This window comes from Ailuropoda melanoleuca, chromosome 1, assembly GCF_002007445.2.
Source record: "Ailuropoda melanoleuca isolate Jingjing chromosome 1, ASM200744v2, whole genome shotgun sequence".
Classification (NCBI taxonomy): domain Eukaryota; kingdom Metazoa; phylum Chordata; class Mammalia; order Carnivora; family Ursidae; genus Ailuropoda; species Ailuropoda melanoleuca.
The window spans coordinates 50374383-50390995 of record NC_048218.1 but is presented as its reverse complement, the minus strand read 5'-3'; positions in this window follow the sequence as shown (position 1 = coordinate 50390995).

Sequence of the window (16613 nt, the reverse complement as noted above, 5' to 3'; positions counted from 1 at the left end):
TTTTTATTTATTTGTTTGTTTTAATAGAAAAGATTTTTCAATAAAACCAAGCACAGGGCAATTTTGAATTTTAGTGAGAGGGCAAGTGAGAGAGAGGAGAATGTGTGTGAATTGAAAAATATATTCAATATACCTATTGACACAATTTTAGTCATTGGGTCTGTTTCCAGTTTTTTATTCTTCAAACAGTCTAAATATGTGCCAATAATGGAACGGTTAAAAAAAATTAATGTAATTTGCATTCTAAATATTGTGCTGCTATCAAAATTGTGGGGCAGATTTATGTGTACTCATATTGAAAGGGTTCTAATCTAATGTAAAAATATAAGTCATGGAACAACATGTATATTTTGATACCATTTACAAAAACCATGCTTGTGTGCATATGCACCCACACACACTTAGAAATGTATACTCGAACTGCTAATAATAGTTATTGTTAGAAGATGTGGGGATGGAGAATTTGGGACAAAGAGAAAAGATTTCTATTTTTATCCTCCATGGATTTATTTTTCCTTCATATTTCCCCATATATTCACTTACCGCTTGCTTCATTAAAGTCAAGCAGGTCAGCAACACAAAAGGAAATTATCCTGGCAGAGTTGCTTGCCTTCTTTGATAGGCTATGTTTTCCTTCAACTCCATGTGTTCTTATAGTTGTAGAGATGGTTGCCCTTTGAAAAGCATGTGTGTATCACACACGTAAGTACCCGTGGGCAATAAGTTATCAGCGGTGAATAAGGAATGCTGAGCCGAGACTGACGTGGACAGAACTGTTCCTTAGCAGTTGCTGTTGCTGTCATGGGGCCATCATGACCCAGCATCGTGATCTTTGTATATATTTCTTGATGCACATTTTTCAGTCCATCTGCAGGGTAAATTCACAGAAGTTGTACTGCTGAATCAAAATAAATATACATTTTAGATTCTGATCGATACAACTAAAGAAGTCAATCAGTATTACTGGTTTAGCATTACTAAATGCCTTTCCTCTGATATTTAGGTGAAGTACAGATTCGGGTTAGATCTTGGTGAGCATTCCCTAAATATAATGTGGCATTTTTATTTAATAAGAAAATTTGCTTTGCTTATGTTCTCCCTTAGTGCAAATTTGAAGTGTTTAGTGTCAGAATATAAAGAAAAATGGCATCCATTGCTCCCTTCTCGGCTCCACACCCGTCAAAGCTGGTATAGCTGTCTCTGAAAAGTAGACATCTTTCACTCACGATGAAGCCAACAATAGGGACAGAACCGATCCTCATAGCAACAAATCAGATGCCTCGAGGAGAGCCAAGTGGAACGGCACAAGGCCCTGTGCCAAAAATCTGAAGAGGCAGGAAGTGCCTTGGGATGGGCTCCAGCTGCAGCGGAAATGTGAGAAGCCTCAAATGGTTAAAAGGAAACCCACTGCTAGAGGAGGGACCTGTGTGTTGCAGGATGTGTTGCTACAAAGAAATTTCTCTGGCTCTTTGTTGTTAAGTTATTTGATACCGTGCATATCAATTTTCTTTTTACTGAATTTTCCTGCATGAGATGCAGGAGTATGGAAGACACATATTGATTTCACCCCTTCTGCTGATGCTGCACCATCTCATCTTGCCTGTAGCACCCCCATGAAAACACCGTTGAAGGGTCAATGAGCTGTAAAATGGTTACTTTGATCCTCCAAAATAATATTTCACTAATGTCTATGCCTGGAAATTCATACAGTATTTCAAGGACATAGATTTATTATGAAATGTAATCTTTGCTCTTAGGGAAGGCATAGACTTTCATTAAAGAAGAATTTCATCCAAAATGCAAATATAAACAGAGATGAATGGATTCATCAGTTTAAGATCTATATAACGAGGCAACTAATGAATCATCAAACTTTACATCAGAAACCAGGGATGTACTGTATGGTGACTAACATAATATAATAAAAAAAAATTTTTTTTTAAAGATCTATATAACAAGGGAAGGGGCAAATCACATTCCACCTGTTAAAGATTCTATAGTTGATAAAAATGAGCTCCACTATGGTGTGACCTTAACTGAATATAATCTGTGATGGAATCTGGAATATTCATAACAGAGCTTCTATTTGTGAAGTTTCTTTTTTGTATCAAAGCACTTTCACATAGCCTAATGCGATTTATGCCAATTAGCAATCTAGTGAGTTTTGCAAAATAGGTGTTAAATTTGATTCACCCATGTTACCTAAAGTCCCTTTGTAAAAAGGTCATAGTGTAAAATTCAATAAGTAATTTCAGGATTAGAAACCTGAGAGGTTAAGTATATTACCCGAGGTCACCTGGTTAGTAACAGAGTTAGGTCTACACTTCTGCAGAGCTCAAAGGCACAACCACTGAAGTCCTACTTGCTTTTATTTTCTCTCTTCAGAGAGAGTGTGTGCTCTTTCTTGTGAAGCTTTTCTCCTGCTTCCTCTGCCAATTGTGGGGATGGTGATTTCAGAGCCATTCTCCACAGTAAGAAACTTCTCATACCACACTACTTACTATACGCAGTATCACGTGGCATTCGTTGCGCGGTTTGGGCTCCATTGAAGGAATATTATTTTCAAACTGAAAAGGATAAAATACATATGAAGAGGTGCAATCAAGTTCAAACACAGGTAACGAGAGAGAATAAAAGAATACCTGTTAGCTCTTAATGAACTCACACCACTAAGGCCAAGAAACTTCGGTGTGATAAAAAGAGCACAGGTTCTTGGACACAAGTTGGGTTTGAATTTCAGCTTTTATATTTTTCGCTGTATAAAATACAACCAAAATAGTTCAAATCAACTTTGAGCCTTGGATTCTTCGATGGTAAAGTAAGCATGGTGATAGCTATGTCGTAGAGTATTTTTAACGTGCTAAAATAATGTAGGCAAAATGATTGTACCTCACAGTACAAATTGATAAATTGTAGCTATCACTTAAGGAGGTACGAAATCAACTTATTGCATGTGATTTCAAGAATATATTCTAACTAATAAATGATTTATCAGAGCTTTGGGAAAGCTAAGTGAGTATTAAGGCTTAGTGAGTATTCACTGAAATCAAATCATGATACTTCGAGAGAGTGGTGTTAGATCAAGGGTCCGCAGAATAGAGCCTATGGGTCAAATCCGGCCTGCAACCTATTCTATGGCCTGAGAACTGAGAAGGTGTTTAAATTTTTAAATGGTTGGAAAAAAAATTATTTTTAAAGATATTTCATAATCTGTGAAATTAAATGAAATTCAGATTACAGTGACCATAAATAAAGTTTACTGGACACAGCAGCACTCATTCATTGGCATTAGGTCTAAGGTAGCTTTCCCACTAGAATGACAGGGTTGACTAGCCGCAACAGAGATCGTGTGAAGAAAAAGCCTAAAATATTCACAATGAAGCTTTTTATGGGGAAAGTTTGCAGACCCCAGAGTAAAACACTGGGTCAGAGAAACACCCCAGAAACATTATATCCGTGTTTCACAAAGTGCTGAAATCAGCCCCCTGTGACAGAGGCAGCTAACTGAGGAGCCAACACAAGGGGTGTTCGTCTACACTCTGTGCGTCTTCCTGGGAGGTGCCTGCGCGCTGAGATTATACACCCTAGGCTCCTTTCTTCAAGGTGCGGCCACGTGAAAAGCTCGGCCAATGACATGTGAGTGAAAATAGTATATATTTCCAGGACAGAGTCTGCAAGAAGCCGGAGCTCCTTCTCCTATGCGTTTTACCCTGCAGGCTCTAGCAGATGGCAGAGCCACGGGACAAGAAGAGCCCAGGTCCCCACCCCCAGGTCAGAGGTACAAACCTGCCCACCAGAAACACCTGTTTTGCACTTTAATTTGAGTAAGAAATAAAGTTCTATTGTATTACCACTGAACCGTGAGGAGTTTGTTTGTTGTATCTCTCTAACGAATTCACTCTTAAAATGTCCTGGAAAAGATAAGGCAACGTGTCTGGATGAAAATACTTAAATGCATCTAGCGATGAACATCTGCGCTCAGGCAGGAGTGCTTAACCAGTTGATGCCAACCTGGCGCGAGAGGTGTGCCACCAGGCTCCTTCCATCCTTGCTCCCACACTGAAATCCGATTCTGCGAAACACAGTTGGTCCTTTCTAATCTTGTAAGCCTGCCTCTAGAGGAGTTCTTTTGTATCTTTTTTTCTGAAAAGCCCAAGTGGTAGAATCACTAGGACAAATATTAGTGAGGCATATTTCAGTTTAACATAAAGAATAATTAAAAATAAAACAGAAACAGCTGTCCAAGCACAGATACCTTGCAATATACTGTGCTCTCTACAAAGTGGCAAAGCAACAGATAGAAAGTCATCATTAAATTTTAAAAAGGAGATTCTATAGTTACACAGGAGTTTGGATCAACAGTTTCTCTAACTCCTAACTTGCGGTTCTTTAATTTCATCATTAAAGATGTTCTTGTTTTAATTTCAAGAAATTTAAAGATCAGAGACTTGGAAGGCAATTCTGTCACTTTGGTTTTCCATAAGTTGACAATATGCACGGGTCCTAAATACACAATTCAGGAACTTTGGATTAAGTTTTCCATTTTGCCGTACAGTATATAAGGTATTCTAGGAAATAGGAGGATATGAAGAAGGACTGGTGTATTTGTTAGTGTATGTCTATCTGCATGCAAGATCATACCAACTAACAGTGGCTTAAATAATAGAAATAAAGATGTTTCATCATTTCACATCAAAGAAGTTTGTACCTGGCTGAGACCATATTAACTAAGTGATCAAAGTTGCCATCATATACAATAAGGTCAATGAGTAGTTAGGTAGTAAGTCATATTGACCTCATACACCAGATCAGATATACTGAAAGGAACTTATTGGCATGAGAACTGGGGCAGGAATAAGGAGAGGTAGGGTGGGGGCGGGGGGGGAGGCAGAGGGAGAGAGAGAATCTTAAGCAGGCTCTACACCCAGTACGAAGCCCAACGTGAAGTCAATCTCATAACCCTGAGATTGTGACCTGAGCCAAAATCAAGAGTTGGACACTTAACCAACTGAGCAACCCAGCATCCTTAAATAATTTTTAAAATAATGAATGTATGAAGATCAATTTAATGTAAATCTGCACAAATGCTTTTTAAAGGTGGTTTTCCCCCTGGGACTTGTGGAGATCTCTTCACATGAAGGAAGCAAGAAAGAATTTGAACAAAATTACATCATTGCCTGCTGAAGAAGCTGCTCAGAAAAGGGAAAGTCACTGCTCATCAAGACTTCCTTGAACTCTTATAGAGCCATCCTGAATGGAGACTTCCTTAGGCAGCTAGAGACAAGTTTTATGAATACAGTAAATAAATTCTTACGGCTAAGTAAGCCAAATCGTAAGCGGGAATGCTTAATGATACTCCAGATACCCCGGGAGGGAACTTCCACCATCCTTCATACATTGCTGACATGTCAACTACAGCACTTCACACTTGACTGAGAAGCTATTAAAACAATTACCAGGTCATTAACAAGGGCTTTTAAGACAAGTTTTGAAACCATACTAGTGAGAAAATTTGCTTTGATAGGCATATTAGCCCAGAGGGTGGCCTGGACTTGGACAATTTCCAACTTTAAGGCCCTGTCCTCTGGCATCTCTTCTCTTGATTCTTCTGATTTCCGGGGACACTCCCAAAGGCAGGTAGATAACTATTACTATTTTAAATTTCACTAAAACACCAACCATTTATGCCGGAACAAATGGAAGACTACTTCTTGAAGACCTGTGGTTCTAAGTATCCAGATTCAGATAGAGTTTCCTGTAACTAACTTTGTCCTGATTATTCCTATCACAGCTTGAGGCCTTCTCTTACTTCCAACACCCAAGTTCATTATCTTCCTAGGGCCTATAGCTGTTCTAAAGCTTCCACAGAAACAGCACACCCTCCCTGCTCTTCCAGATGCCACCAGGTGCTTCCAAATTACCCTCTCTCCGCTGGAGGCAACATTTCTACTCCTTCTCTCTTAACTAGGTACAGAGAAGGACATGTACTCATCCTGGTCATACTAATTTAGAAAGATTATAAGTTTCTGACATGTCTAAGCAAAGAAATATATGTTTGTATTTTAAAGAGAAGCCTAACACAAATGGATTAAATGCTGTTTAACTTGTAAGCTCTGAGGCATTAGTACTGTTTTATTGTTTAGAGGGAGAAATTAAAGAACACAAAGATACAGAGACCAGTTAGGAAGATCTTAATTCTCTCTTAATTCATGATTAAATGAAAAGCTAAGCAATAGCCGTTATTGCCAGATGTCCTTTTATCTACCTTCCCTTTCCCCCTAAGGTGGGATTCTCTATAAATAGGCCCGACATATAGAGATAGAGAGATGAATATGCATGCCAAAGAAATGAGCTCTGATGTAGCTGAAATCTGACAGCTAAACCAGGTGGTCATGCTAAGTGGGTATTCTGACCCTTTAATACTTTCCACAGGACATTCTGTGACGACTTTATTGCTCATTTGGGACACTGAGGAGGAGGGCCTTCTTACTCATTTATGGAAACATTAAACACTTGGCCAATGTGATTTCTAAACAAAGAAACGTTTACAGTAGAAAATGTGCAGATATTGCATGTTCTCTCTCATTGCAGACACCTAGCCTATCTCAGAAAGAAGACAGAAATTTTGTAGAAATTCACTTAATAAGCAATAGTCAAAGTCTGTTACTAATATGGAGACTCGGGTCTCTTTGGGGTTTTTTTTCCATAGACTCTTGCAGAACAGGTAACAAGTACACTTTTGATTAGGAAAGTTTCCCTCTTTTCTTCCACATCAATTTCCCTGCCAGCACATCTCCTCCCACAGAAAATAACTGAGTAGAAATCAGATCTTGATATTCTACTCACAGAATCCGGCTGCAATCAATTGCAGCTCTTATGGGAAGTAATACTGCTGTCGGTTTTGTTTCATTCATTTCTCAGACTACTGAAGAGACCTCTTTCAGTACTTTGAAAAATACAGGTTGTTTAAGGTCTTCATACTGTTCGAAGAAAATTACTAATCATAGCAAAATAATGGTTGAACTCTTAAATTTAGTAATTGTTTACAATAATTAAACAATGAAAAATTTATCATTTTCAGATGGGACTGTTGCAGTTTGAGAATCCATTTTTTTTTCCTAGACATAAACACAGGTAGTGTCCTAGTTTCTAGTACATAAAGTCCTTCTAGTACATATACTTCTTTGTTATTTTTCATATCACATAATTATGTAACACTTGTTTATTTTTTTCTCATGTGACAAAATAGGCTGTATTAATTACCTGTTGCTATGTAAAAAATTACCTCACAATTTAATGCCTTAAAACAAGACATTAGAAAGAATAAACATTTCTTCTCTCACAGTTTCTGTGGGTCAGGAATCTGAGAGCCACTTAGATGGGTGAGTCTGTCTTGGGGGAATCTCTCTTGCAGGGTTGCATTGAGGGTGTTATGTGGAGCTACAGTCATCTGAAGGCTTAACTAGGCAAGAAAGATCTAAATCCAAAATGTCTGACTCACATAGCTGGCGAGTTGGTGCTGGCTGTTTGCAGGAAGACTTAGTTCTTCACCATGTGGACGTCTCCATTGGACACCTTGAGCATCTTCTTTATACAGCTGTTGCATTTTCCCAGAACAAATGGGGAGAGAGTAAGGCAGAAATGGCAGTGTGCTTGATGACCTAAGCTTGGAAATCACACGCTTTTGCTCTGCCATACTCTACTGGTCACATAGACAAACTCTGACACAGGTGGGAAGGACTACACTAGGGCATGAGGAGCAGGGAGGCAAAGGACTTCGGGAGTCATCCTGGAGACCGGCTGCCAGGTAGCCATAAGCTGGAACAATGACCAGCACAGAGCAGACACCTAATAAATATTAGTTGACTGATTTTTCTTTTTTAATAAAGTAGGAGAATGAGAAGCAGAAATGTCCAAAAGGACTGATAATGCTTCAATTAAGCACCAGGTGCCCTATTGTCTACTGTGTTCTGTAAATAAATAAGAAAGCTTAACTCTAAATTATTCACATAGGACATTATTTTTATTTTTGCTTTGTAATAAATATTTTTAAAATGAACAGTTGGGGAAAGAGTAATAATTTTAAAAAGTCTCTTAAGATATAATAATATTATAACTTTGTAGTTTCTTCATCTGAAAGTGTTTGACAAAATTAAAGCAGGGGACTGCTGAAATTAAAATGATTTTAAATGGTTATCAAAATTCTTTTTAAAAATTATCTACAAATTGGGTTCTACATTGTTTTAATACCTTTCCATAAGGAGTTCAGTGAAAAATAATGTGCATAAAATTAACAATATTGATTATACCACTGTATCATATATAAATTCTTCTAATTTCATCTTTTTAAAATAAAGAAACAATAAAGATGAATAATATTTTTAAGAATCTTAAATGTGACTAAACCTTTTAAATCAATGTACACATTTTCCTTCACTTACCCACTCCTTTCCCAAAAGATCAATAGGCTTCTCCACTAGAAGAAGGAAAATGATTTTTGAAACCAACTCTCTGCTTCATCATTTCCTCTTCGAGTCCTTTTGTCCTCAGAATTAGTAGAAAGGTGAAAGTGCTCTTAGAAGTCATTGGTGCAAATAAGACTTTGGCTTGAAATTTTTGAAAATTTTCTGAGAAGTAGAAAGTTCTCAAGACACTAAGAGCCAACTTTGTTCCTTTGAAAATTAAACATAATTACTTCACTCGGATGATTATTTCACAATTCAGTAGATTCACTTCCAGGAAAATTGTCTTGGTGTCAAGCCTAGTTTAGTTTTTTTTCTTCTTTATACCAGACTTACAGTAGCTCTCTTTTATTTTGTGAGGCACTCTGCAAGGAATGGGAATGTCTCGCAAATAAAACACTATTTGAATACATTCAACAAGGAAGTGAAGGCCTTTATACCAGAAATTATATTTAGTCTGCTATTCTCCTTTGTGTCAATGATGCTGCTCAATTTCATCATGGATATTCATATTACCATAAATTTGGGGCCAAGAAATCTCTAATATGGCAAGTGTTCTGTGAGAGTGTTTATGCACATGGATTTGTAGCGTTCTACTCTTCTAGTTCATGTTACACTTTTTTTTTTTCCTGTCCTTTGTGTTTCATCAACGTTCTGAAATAGTCATTTAGCAACTACACTCTACTCTGCTTTTTTTGGTTCTTTTGTTCTCTTCTCATAAATCATTCTCTCTAGCCTCTAAAAGACTCTTGTTTTTCATCTGAACTCATTCCAGATTTGTTTGTTTGTTTGTTTGTTTTAATTTTTTTTGTTTTGTTTTGTTTTAAATAATGAGGTGGGCAGCCTTGATTGTACTTTTAGAGCTTCCTTGAAAAGGAAACTTGCATATTTTTGGCTGCTTGACTGATGGATTTGGATACAAATGTAGAGATAGATGATAGATAGATAGATGATAGATAGATAGATAGATAGATAGATAGATAGATAGATAGATGATATCCAGAGGAGAAACAGTATATAATATAGTAGAAAGAGCAGAGGACTATAAACTAGGAATCCTGGTTCTAAGCCTTGCTGTTATACCTGCCTGCCACTGGTAACTAATGAAATCACCTTACCACTCTGGTCTGCCCTGTATTCATTTACTCACTCATTCATTCAAAAAGCATATGTTATGTGCTTGGGTATACAGTCATGTATAAGATAGGCTAGGTTTCCCCTTTCTTGGAACTAAATTGTGGTAAGGATTGACAAATTATAAACAAGTAAACAAAGAATTGACAAATTGTAAAAACGTAAACAAAGAATTTAGAATCTTTAGATTTGATCATTGCTTTAAATGAATAAACATGGTAATTTGTTAGAAAATGACAGGGGGTGACTTGCTAAGAAATACTAGATTCTCCAAAGCTATCCTGTAGATTTCTTTGGGATTTCCATGTGGTTTCACTTTTCAACTTCCTAGTGTTGAGGCTATTTTTCCCCCCTCAAGATACTATTTCATACTTTTCCAACTTAAGAGAATACTTTGTTAATTTTGACACATTGAGGGGACGTATATGTTTAAGACTGAGAAAGAGCTATTCGAAGTTTGAGATCTGGTTCTGACTCCACCCATAAACAGAATGTGGTAAGAACTTGGGTGAGAATTTGGACAAGCTATTTTAATCATTTGGGCCTCAGTTTCTTTCTTTATAGAATGCAAACATTGAAGTAGATCAGCCAGTTGTGAAAAGATTTTAGTTCCATTGTCAAAGGAAATCTCTCATGGAATCCCAATGCTTTTGTCAGTTATCATTTATTCTGTAAATGACAGAAACTGACTTACTTAAGAAAAAAGCATTTATTATAAGAATATCAGGTGGTGCCCAGAGTGTTAGAGTTATGGCTGATTCTAATAGGGACTAGATATAAATAACGTTGAGTACTAGTCCCTCGGGAAATCTGCAACAGAATAACATTTATACATTACCACTTGAGGAAGACTCTTTCATAATACATTACCTGAGAAAATAATGTTTGTAAAAGCCCAACAGTCTGTTTTCTTCTTTCCCTTTTCCCTTTCTGAACAAGGACAGCATAGTTCTATTATTGACCAGAGAGCAATGCTCCCATATTCTACTTCTCAAAACTATGCACTAACCAAACTTATCAAATGGCTCTGTTTGTTCCCCCCACTCCCTGGCCACAATTAACTAATATTATATGCCAAAATTCCAATGAGTTAGCACCTAGTGAAAACCTAATTGCTTGGCGTGCAGAGACCACATGAAGATGTTAGCACAGTAGGCCAAACAAAACAAAGTGATACCAGCATCTCACTATTCTGACTAGGAAATTTCCTAAAACACTCCTAGAAATGTAATAAATGTATCCTTCTGGAGGGTGAAATATTTTTTCAAACTACCTCTAAGATTTTAGTCACTCTCCACTGAAATAATATTTGCTTATCATTAGGGAGTCCAGAAGGAGTTGTTCAAAATGCAATTTTCTCCCTGGGGCCATTCTGTTCCATGTTTATTGTTGTATCTTATCATGTCCTCCAAAAAATAAAAATAGAAACTGCTTACCGGCAGTCATGACAGATGAATTCACCATTCCTTGCCAGTAATCATGAAATTCTTTGCACATGAGATTTCTTCAAAGTAATATCGTTTTTGGCTACAGAGTTCAAATCTTTTTTAAAACATCTATCCACTTTTTTATTCTCACAGAACTACTTTAAGGCCAACTGATAGCAAGTTTCAGCATATTGATTTTATGTATAAATAAACTGACAAAGGTAAATTGATTTGCCCACGGCCACACAGCGTGATTGGGACCGAGGTGAGAAACCTAGTTTTTTAGCTTCCCAGTTTAAAGCCTAGTATACAAGAATGAAGATCTCACACCTACATAGTTTACAAGTGGTATGTAGGTTGCAGAACTATTTCTAACACTGGGCAAAATTCTAGGAAAGCTCACCAATGTAACTGCTGTTTGTTTTTTGCTTGAGCCCCTCAGAGTAGAAATTCTCACAGGTACTTCCTATCTGTAAGGTCTCAGACTTCGTTTTTCTCAAGCGACTAATGCCATATTGAGGAAATCTAAAAGTGAAACATACACCTTTTATACACAGAGAATATTCTGAAGTAAAAAGATTGCTGCCATTAACTCACAATGACTTCAATAATGACCTTTGTTACAAAGGATCCAAATGTGTACAGAGTGTAATTTGGATAATAAAGCCTTGAGATTATTCTGGGTCCCAGTTCAGTCCGGATGCTCAACACTTAAGTCCTAAACAGACCCAAAACTTCAGAGGGGCCACAGGATAAATTGACTTTCTTCAAGTCTTTCAGGTGGGGATAACCTGCTGGCCTTACCTGATTTCTCAGATTTACCCTCTGGATTCTGGCCTTTAACATAACCCTAAACCATAAACCTAGTGATAAAACAAACCTGGACAGTTTCTGCAGGTAAGGGGTGCAGGTAACATCTATCCTTTCTTCCTTTCACCCATAGGCCAGATATTTTAGGAACGGATTCTGGTTAATCTGATTACAATGTGTTGTGAAGATTCCCAGTTTAGCAATACAGCTATGGACTTGATAAAACTGGCTTAGTTTTAATATCCTCAACATGAATTAATTGAACTAAATAAATTCTAAGATCCATCTGACCCCTAAATTCTGAATTCTTAAATCCTTCTAGAGTAGCATCGATAATGACTGAATATGAGGGGTGGAAAAGGCCTTGGAGATGATCCAGCCCAGAAGTTTTCAAACTGTGATCCAAAGAAATCCCTCAGAGGTCAAAGGAAGTGTGCGGAGAAGTGAAAGAGTTAGTGACTTGCCTCTCACATGTCCTAACCCACGGAATCCTCCCAGATAAAACTCCTAGTTTTATCAGTTGTATATACTGTGCTTCCTTGCCTTAAAATACAAAGGCTTGAAACAAGTAATCTAATCCAACACTCTACTTACAGATGAGAACGTAACTGAGTCCTAGAAAATCTTAGGAGCCTGCCCAAAATGACACAGAAGCAGCGTTGTGTGGCATTGTGCCATTGATGGCAGACTAGGAACATTAGATTAAAACTGACAACTCTTTTCCTTAGAATTGTGTTAAAAGGGATTTTTAACCTCACTGGGTCAGCTTGCTACCCTCACAAGAAACTGTTCCTTTCCAGGGCGTCCTTGTCTGGTGCTGGGCAATCTTGAAAAGGAAAGGATGGGAAAGAGATTGGTACGTTTAAGAGTGTGTTCCAGCTTTTGAGAGATGAAGTGAAAAATTCATTATTCCAAATTCTAGGGATTAAATTCGAAAAAGTTTTTCAATTGTTCCTTTTAACTCGTGGTTTAATTATCCAGTGGTTAACATTTACTACCAAATGATTCAGAGTTCATTTATTTCCTACTGCAAATATGTACTCTAAAAGAAAAATTAGGAAAACTACATAAAACGTAACAAACAAGGAAAAAGCTATACAGAATCCCTACAGCCCACACTAAATTGGTCTTCTTTCCCTACTGGTTTGGGAGGCTTTGTGAAGACTGTGCCTGACTTTGAAAATGACAGATATCGAGCCCAAAACGTTTTATCACTTTATCAATGTAGAAGGTCAAAAGAAAAAGCAAAACTCAAGGTTGGTATTTTGTTTGTGAGTGGAAAAAACATAAAACTGGTTTTCCTGTCAGAAAACTGTAATTTAACTTTTAAAGAAACTTAACTAACCATTATTTCTACCTAATTCAGGAAGATTCTTAAATTTTGTTTTAAAATGTTCACCTACATGCACACAAAACAGGCTTTGAAATCTTTTGATGCCTGGGACAGATGAAACTAATATTTTATACAAATACCAATGGTTTTCATTGTTCTTTTTCTTCTTTATAATCTTTTTTCCCCCATTTAAAAATTTTAAGCAAATAGTAGGACATCTGGAGCACTTGTGTTTTTATTAGTATTCGGACAGTACACCAGAAAAAGTCTGAAAACTTATAAAATGTCTCTAGAAAATATATAAAATACGTCACTCTTTTAAAGGCAGATTTTTTTTGCCATGTTAAAAAATTATTTCCTGTATGTTGTGAAGTAATCATAAAATCATTTGAATTCACAAATTTTCTCACAGAAAATTTTTTAACCTTTTTTTTAAATGAATGTCCACTTACGATACCCACTACTGCCAAATAAGCTTTTGTTCTTGGGCTTAGCTTTGGCAAATTCTCTTGGTAGTGCTCTTGTTCCCTAGACAACCAGCTAATGAAAATATATATATTGAGGTTCATGTGACACAAAAGAGGTGAGCCTAGAAAATGAACTTCCCCTTCTCATTTGTTCAGCCGATATCCCTCTGGGATGGAAGCATCTGGCCCAGCTGATTAAAGCTGCTTCTACCTGCCCGGAGGCAGTTTATAATTCAATTTCTAATCTAAATCCAGGAATTTCACTGCTGTGGATAATCAGAGACTATCTCAGTGTGAAGACTCAGCTTGCTTCTGCTGGAGAAAAGAGTTAGCTCTGAGTTTTATAAAATCCCCCTGTGGCCTTGGGGTCTCAATCAGGGCCCGATGTGCCCTGGGAACTGTGATCTAGTATGGAACTGGCATTCTGCACTGCAGAGCGGGCACTCTCCTGAGTTTGTTGAACCAGCAGTTTAAGAAAAATAGATTGTTATAAACCCAAATGGATGTATTCCTTAGAAGTCCCACACATACCAGGCAGCTGCTCGTCTTACATAAGCCATGTATGTAAAATGTTATGCTCCGTGGCTTGGTATCGGGTGCTGGGCTGAAAGTGGATAAACTTGCCTTAAACAAACTATGGGCAATGTCTTTAGGAGACTGGATGCCCACCCAGGAGAAAATGTGCCTCGATTAGGGTCAATCTGGCTGCAGCAGGCAATTCCTAAGAATTCCTGCCTGTATCAGATGAGAATGAAAGAGAGGGGGAAAAAAAAACTTTCCAAGAAGCTATGAGTAATTTTCTTAACATTTGAAGCCAATGAATATTTAAAGAAGAAAAAGTCTGCCCTGGGGCAGACTGACAAAGGAGAAGGACAAAGACTTGACATTTCCTGGAAATCTTGTCAATTAAGAAAAAATATATAAAAAACAAAACTAAAATAGTTATCGATCTGTCACCTATATGAAAACTGCCATCATTAATGTAAAGGTAAATTTTAAGTGAGAAGTTTTAGTTTAAATTTTTGTTAAAAAGTATCCTTAAGGACGGGGATTGCCCTATTATATCTGAATGTTAAACACGACCTTTAAATTTTTTTTTCAGGTGAAATTCTGCCTGAGTCATAAAAGTATAGGAGGCAAATGAAATACATTCCTCTTCCCCGAATTTTTAAATGCTTTTTTCTAGTTCTTGTGTAACTATTAGTGTTTGAATTAAAATCTCAGAAAGGCTTCAATTCCCCGTGAAAGGAGAACACAAGTATCTTTGATTTTAGAAGAAAAAAATTACCCACTTAAAGTAAAACAAAAAAGTTCTGTGCGATTCTACCCCACATTCTCTTATTAAGTCACTCTTCATCCGTCTCATTGTATGCACTTATCAAATTCTCACCTCCTTCAGAAAATATCTTGAAAACTGTTTGAAGATACTCAAAATTCCTCAGGAAATCTTGTACCATCTCAGCAAAGATCCTTACTCCTTCTAAAAAACAGTTTCCTGTCCGACTTCAGTTTTTACTGTTCTCATTATTCAAAGGGCATAAACATTTCTTTCTGGTCTTTCTCTACATGCTTCCATCAGAACGTTTATTACAGTGAAATCTGTGAGTTGTAGTAGATGAAACATGTTAGACTAGACAGAGATTGATATAACTTCTTTTTCTGCCATGTGACTTGCGAAGTTGGAAGAAATTAAAGCTGAAGACAGATAATAGTGAATTACTGGGTTAAAAGGTAAACAGATTATAATAGAAACCCTGTCAGAGGAATAAAATTTTATCAGAGCTTGGCAAATAGAGTGAAATAATATCCTGTAACCTCTTCACCATTTTAATCAATCAACCGTAATCCTTTGTATGAATATCTTTGGCATTTTTTCTCAGGCATATTTTCAGAAGTTGTAATCATAGTAATTGTGTGTGTATATATATGTGAGTATGTACTGTAAGTATTCATTTTTCATTTTATGCCATTGAATAAATGTGCCACAATCTACTTAACCAGCTTCCTATTTTTGGACATTTGGGTTGTTTCCAAACTTTAATCTTATGCAATAAAATGCTGTTAATTTCATTATTATAAGGATGCTTATAAGTAGGATTACTGAGCCAGTGAGTGTGATTATTTGCACATTTCTTAATATCTATTGTCAAACTGTTTTCCAAAGATTGTGCTGGTTTCTTGCTAATGATGTGGAGAATACTAATTTAGTTGATACTGAAAATCTTTTTTTTCTGCCTTACAGGAAATCAAACAAACAATACGATGAATATGATTCCATTGCATTCTTTTTCACACTCATGAGTGAGTAAAAGACTTCTGTTCTTAATAACCCCTAGCCTATCATTTTTCAGGCATCTTGAGGATAATTTCACTCATTTGTGCACTCATTTGTGCATTCATTTATACATTTCTTTATCAATTCAAAAGCCATCTATTGAGACCTTTTGCAGAAAGCCATGATACCAGATATAGTAATGAAAATACAGTATTGAAGATACAGCAGAGATATAGAAAAATACAGAACTGGGAGTGTTGTAGAGAGTAAGAAAGACCCAGATCAAACTCTTAGTGCAGATTCCAGTAAGGGACACAGAAATTAAACAGGTTATTTCACAATTAATTATTTCAATATTGTTATATAGCAATGTATGTAATGAAAAAATAAAACAAGTTAGCCTTAAATTTGTGTGAGTAGAGAGTGCAGTTTCCCTGACGAAGTTATATTTAAAAATTAACTCTAAAGAACGAGGAGGAATTCATCATGTCATGGGCAAATGGATGGAAGTAGAGGGTTAAATGTGAGTCTCTGTCATGCAAAACTTGGAGAGTCAAGCAACAAAAAATTGATCCCCACGGGTGAAGAACTAGTGAAAAAGTCAAAGATTTTCAGGATATGAGGCCTTCCAGGTAAACTAGGAAGAGGTCATGCAGGGCTTTAGGACCCTAATAAGGATTGTTAATTTTAGACTAAGTCCAATAG